Below are 6,290 nucleotides of genomic sequence, written 5' to 3' on the forward strand. Positions count from 1 at the left end.
CATTTTTTCTAATCAGATCGTTTTCAAAGTTAGCATGCCTATACTTGGTAAGTTAATGAAAATTTGTCATTCAATATTTTTTTATTCTTATCTCTTCCACCTAACAAAAGAACAGGAAAATAATTAATCTTATCATCAAATTTTAATTAGAGAGACAAAAGCGACATTGTCTTACAAGTTTAATTTTCTTCAGTTTAATGGATTTATACATTGTTTAGTTAACTTAATTTTTAACTTTGACTGTGTACTGCTCAGTGATTACACTAGTGAAAGAATTTAATCTTTTTTTCTGCAACTGGTTGGTAAATGGGTGGATTTACACACTTTTGGAGTGCTGAAGTCACTGGTGATTTCAGGTTTTCTCTGTCGCGTCACATTTCCTAAATACACAGCAGAATTACAAACAGTACTGGTGACCATTGACAAAATTAAAACAAAGAAGAAATACGTGTCAGAACTTTAGAACTCAACACTACTTAATACTTGTGTATAGACATGATATCAATACAAGGTCCACATTAGTTTTCAACATATTTTCAAGTTTAATGTTCTACAGTATTCAAAAAATGTGACAGTGATTCTCTTCTTTTGTTTGCCATTCCACCTGGGTTAGCCACACGGTCTGAGGCACCTAAACTGTATTTTTTTTTTCAGGTAAAATAAAAAGTAATGCTAAATTGGTGATACAGTTTTATTCCTTACACTTTTGTCCCTGCAACCGCTACACCAAGTGGAAGGACCCCCTTACACCCGGAATATTGGTCATCGGCAGGAGTTCCCGAAGTCCTCCTCCTAGGCCTTGAACATAATAATTTCGTGTAAGTAATTTTCAACTATTTTCTATCAGAATAGGATAATTGAAAAATATCACCTTCTAACAAATTGGTGACATGTTGAAGCAAATGTCATTTTTTTCGCCCAACAAAATCGAGATAAAAGTGCGCACCGAAAATCCATCCAGATGCTAAAGGTGGTCCCCCTCCATCTTCTTGGGGTCATGGTTGTCCTGCAGAATTATTGAAGCTTCTGTCATCTGTTGCTCTGCTCACTCATTATTCTTTTCGTCCACTTTGAGCAGAAGTTGTACCAGGCTGGTCTGATCTCAAGTTGGAGCACATTCATAATTTTTCTAATGCCTGTTACGTTGGCGCTGAAATTACATGTTGACTATTTTTTCCTCGCTGTGAATGGTTTTCGGAGACACTTTTCAGCAAATCACCTTGTAACTCGACAATAGAGTTTATGGCGAACTTGGGATGAACACAACTAAAAAGTAGACATTCCAGTGAACATTGTAAGCCAAAAAATAATAAATTGAGTTTTGACATTTTTAAAGAGGACCATCCCTTCAGTAGTAATAAGTCGATTCCGTAACCAGACTTATGCCTCCTGGCTTCACAAAGACACTAATCATTTTCAACACCACACGGATGAATACATGTTCACTTTCGCAGTTCATAGGAAGTTTGGCAACACAAATTAGTGAAAAGGTTATCTGTGGCATGCGAACACCTCAAGAATAATTTAATACAGTAACCTTGCAGATGAAAGATCCTTTCGGGCAATCACACTAAATGAAGGTATCCAACCAAGACTGCAAACCTACAACAGGTGCCTCTAATACCACTACGCTATCAAAAGTATCCAGACACCGCCAAAAACATACATTTTTCATATTAGGTGCATTGTGCTGCCACCTACTGCCAGGTACTCCATATCAGCGACCGGTAGTCATTCTACATTGTGAGAGAGCAGAATGGGACACTCCGCAGAACTCACAGACTTTGAACGTGGTCAGGTGATTGGGTGTCACTTGTGTCATACGTCTGTACCAGAGATTTCCACACTCCTAAACATCCCTAGGTCCTCTGTTTCCAATGTGATATTGAAGGGGAAATGTGAAGGGACACGTACAGCACAAAAGCATACAGGCCGACCTCGTCTGTTGACTGACAGATGCTGCCGACTATTCAAAAGGATCATAATGTGTAATAGAGAGACATCTATGCAGACCATCACACAGGAATTCCAAACTGCACCAGGATCCACTGCAAGTAAAGTGAGAAAACTTAGATTTTGGGGTCAAGCGGCTGCTCATACGCCGCACATCATGCCAGTAAATGCCAAACGACACCTCACTTGGTGTAAGGAGCATGAACATTGGACGATTGAATAGTGGAAAAACGTTGTGTGGAGTGACGACTCACGGTACACAATGTGGCGATCCAATGGCAGAGTGCAAATATGGGTAATTCCTGGTGAACATCATCTGCCAGCGTGTGTAGTGGCAACAGTAAAATTCAGAGGCAGTGGTGTTATGGTGTGGTTGTGTTTTTCATGGAGGGGGCTTCCACCCCTTGTTGTTTTGCATGGCACTATCACAGCACAGGCCTACATTGATGTATTAAGCACCTCCTTGCATCCCACTGTTGAAGAGCAATTTGCAGATGGCGATTGCATATTTCAACATGATCGAGCACCTGTTCGTAATGCACGGCCTGTGGCGCAGTGGTTACACGACAGTAACATTCCTGTAATGGACTGGTCTGCAAAGAGTCCTGACATGAATCCTACAGAACACCTCTCGCATGTTTTGGAGCACAGACTTCGTGCCAGGCCACACTGACCAACATCAGTACCTGTCCTCAGTGCAGCACTCCATGAAGAAAGGGCTGCAATTTCCCAAGTAATCTTCCAGCACCTATTGAACGTATGCCTGTGAGAGTGGAATCTGTCATCAAGGCCAAGGGTGGACCAACACCATATTGAATTCTATCATTACTGATGGAGGGCGCCACGAGCTTAAAAATCATTTTCAGCCAGGTGTTCGGATACTTTTGATCACATAGGGTATGTACACACTTGAAGTACCAGGAACGAGCGTCGTTTTTCAAAGCTACTGGCCAGTGTGCACTCTACCTGCTTAAGCGCTGATGGGTCAGTATGCCCACAGACTAGTGACCAGAAGGTTCCCCCGAACATCAAAGGGAGAAACGTCAAAGGTCATGTCGGTACTGGTTACAGAAACAACTTTGCAAAGTATAAGTGAAGGCTAGTTCACAAGATAAAGAAACTGAAAGTGACTGTTCAACAGACAACTTCCAAGTTATAAAACTTGAAACAACAAAAACAGAGAGGTTTGAAGGAATGTGTGGGATATTTGATTCTGACTGACTGATAACTGGACTAAAAAGAGGATGAGCCAGCCGCTTTGCAACCCACTAAAGCCTCCAGCCTGAAAACTTAAGGTGCAGTCCCGTGCACAAAATTTTAAAAGTTTTACTACGTTGTGGCAGTTCCACCTGCTTTTCATTTATTCGCCGATTGATGATTGTCCTCGATGTCGACGTACTGCGTTGCTACACTGGCTGAAAAATATGGGTTGTGGATTCCGACACAGACTACTGTAAATTATGTAGCTGACACAGTTGTGTGTCACAGTACTTTAATTTCACTATTCACAACCCACCAATAATAAACAGTTATATGGCCAGCGCACTATTGTTTAATCTTCGATAAGCCTCATTAATAGTTTGCAGGAGGAACTCCACATAGTCCTATGATAGCTTACTGTTGAACAGCTACGAGCAGTAAAACCTAATCACAAAGTTCACAGTTCTTGAAGAATAATCAGGTACGTAGGGAGCAGACACTGTCACTGTTTTTGTCTCGTGACCCAAAATCGGGCCCTTATATTGTTGTTGTTGTGGTCTTCAGTCCTGAGACTGGTTTGATGCAGCTCTCCATGCTACTCTATCCTGTGCAAGCTTCTTCATCTCCCAGTACCTACTGTCTTCAGTCCTGAGACTGGTTTGATGCAGCTCTCCATGCTACTCTATCCTGTGCAAGCTTCTTCATCTCCCAGTACCTACTGCAACCTACATCCTTCTGAATCTGCTTAGTGTATTCATCTCTTGGTCTCCCTCTACGATTTTTACCCTCCACGCTACCCTCCAATGCTAAATTTGTGATCCTTTGATGCCTCAAAACATGTCCTGCCAACCGATCCCTTCTTCTAGTCAAGTTGTGCCACAAACTTCTCTTCTCCCCAATCCTATTCAGTACCTCCTCATTAGTTACGTGATCTACCCACCTTATCTTCAGCATTCTTCTGTAGCACCACATTTCGAAAGCTTCTATTCTCTTCTTGTCCAAACTAGTTATCGTCCATGTTTCACTTCCATACATGGCTACACTCCATACAAATACTTTCAGAAACGACTTCCTGACACTTAAATCTATACTTGATGTTAACAAATTTCTCTTCTTGAGAAACGCTTTCCTTGCCATTGCCAGTCTACATTTTATATCCTCCCTACTTCGACCATCATCGGTTATTTTACTCCCTAAATAGCAAAACTCCTTTACTACTTTAAGTGTCTCATTTCCTAACCTAATTCCCTCAGCATCACCCGACTTAATTTGACTACATTCCATTATCCTCGTTTTGCTTTTGTTGATGTTCATCTTATATCCTCCTTTCAAGACACTGTCCGTTCCGTTCAACAGCTCTTCCAAGTCCTTTGCTGTCTCTGACAGAATTACAATGTCATCGGCGAACCTCAAAGTTTTTACTTCTTCTCCATGAATTTTAATACCTACTCCGAATTTTTCTTTTGTTTCCTTTACTGGTTGCTCAATATACAGATTGAATAACATCGGGGAGAGGCTACAACCCTGCCTCACTCCTTTCCCAACCACTGCTTCCCTTTCATGCCCCTCGACTCTTATAACTGCCATCTGGTTTCTGTACAAATTGTAAATAGCCTTTCGCTCCCTGTATTTTACCCCTGCCACCTTCAGAATTTGAAAGAGAGTATTCCAGTTAACATTGTCAAAAGCTTTCTCTAAGTCTACAAATGCTAGAAACGTAGGTTTGCCTTTTCTTAATCTTTCTTCTAAGATAAGTCGTAAGGTCAGTATTACGTCACGTGTTCCAACATTTCTACGGAATCCAAACTGATCTTCGCCGAGGTCAGCTTCTACCAGTTTTTCCATTTGTCTGTAAAGAATTCGCGTTAGTATTTTGCAGCTGTGACTTATTAAACTGATAGTCCGGTAATTTTCACATCTGTCAACACCTGCTTTCTTTGGGATTGGAATTATTATATTCTTGTTGAAGTCTGAGGGTATTTCGCCTGTCTCATACATTGTGCTCACCAGATGGTAGAGTTTTGTCATGACTGGCTCTCCCGAGGCCATCAGTAGTTCCAATGGAATGTTGTCTACTCCGGGGGCCTTGTTTCGACTCAGGTCTTTCAGTGCTCTGTCAAACTCTTCACGCAGTATATTATCTCCCATTTCGTCTTCATCTACATCCTCTTCCTTTTCCATAATATTGCCCTCAAGTACATCGCCCTTGTATAAACCCTCTATATACTCCTTCCACCTTTCTGCCTTCCCTTCTTTGCTTAGAACTGGGTTGCCATCTGAGCTCTTGATATGCATACAAGTGGTTCTCTTCTCTCCAAAGGTCTCTTTAATTTTCCTGTAGGCAGTATCTATCTTACCCCTAGTGAGATAAGCCTTAGCCCTCGTCTTTTTACCTACTTGATCGTCTGCTGCTTTTCCTACTTCATCCCTCAGAGCTACCCATTCTTCTTCTACTGTATTTCTTTCCCCCATTCCTGTCAATTGTTCCGTTATGCTCTCCCTGAAACTCTCTACAACCTCTGGTTCTTTCAGTTTATCCAGGTCCCATCTCCTTAAGTTCCCACCTTTTTGCAGTTTCTTCAGTTTCAATCTGCAGTTCATAACCAATAGATTGTGGTCAGAGTCCACATCTGCCCCTGGAAATGTCTTACAATTTAAAACCTGGTCCCTAAATCTCTGTCTTACCATTATATAATCTATCTGATACCTTTTAGTATCTCCAAGATTCTTCCAGGTGTACAACCTTCTTTTATGATTCTTGAACCAAGTGTTAGCTATGATTAAGTTATGTTCTGTGCAAAATTCTACAAGGCGGCTTCCTCTTTCATTCCTTCCGCCCAATCCATATTCATCTACTATGTTTCCTTCTCTCCCTTTTCCTACTGACGAATTCTAGTCACCCATGACTATTAAATTTTCGTCTCCCTTCACTACCTGAATAATTTCTTTTATCTCCCTTAATCATACAGTAAAGCTGCACGTCCTAGCGAAAAATTACGGCTGTAGTTTCCCCTTGCTTTCAGCCGTTCGCAGTACCAGCACAGCAAGGCCGTTTTGGTTAATGTTACAAGGCCAGATCAGTCAATCATCCAGACTGTTGCCCCAGCAACTGCTGAAAAGGCTGCTGCCCCTCTTCA

The sequence above is a fragment of the Schistocerca americana genome, chromosome 6 (assembly GCF_021461395.2).
Source record: "Schistocerca americana isolate TAMUIC-IGC-003095 chromosome 6, iqSchAmer2.1, whole genome shotgun sequence".
Classification (NCBI taxonomy): Eukaryota; Metazoa; Arthropoda; class Insecta; order Orthoptera; family Acrididae; genus Schistocerca; species Schistocerca americana.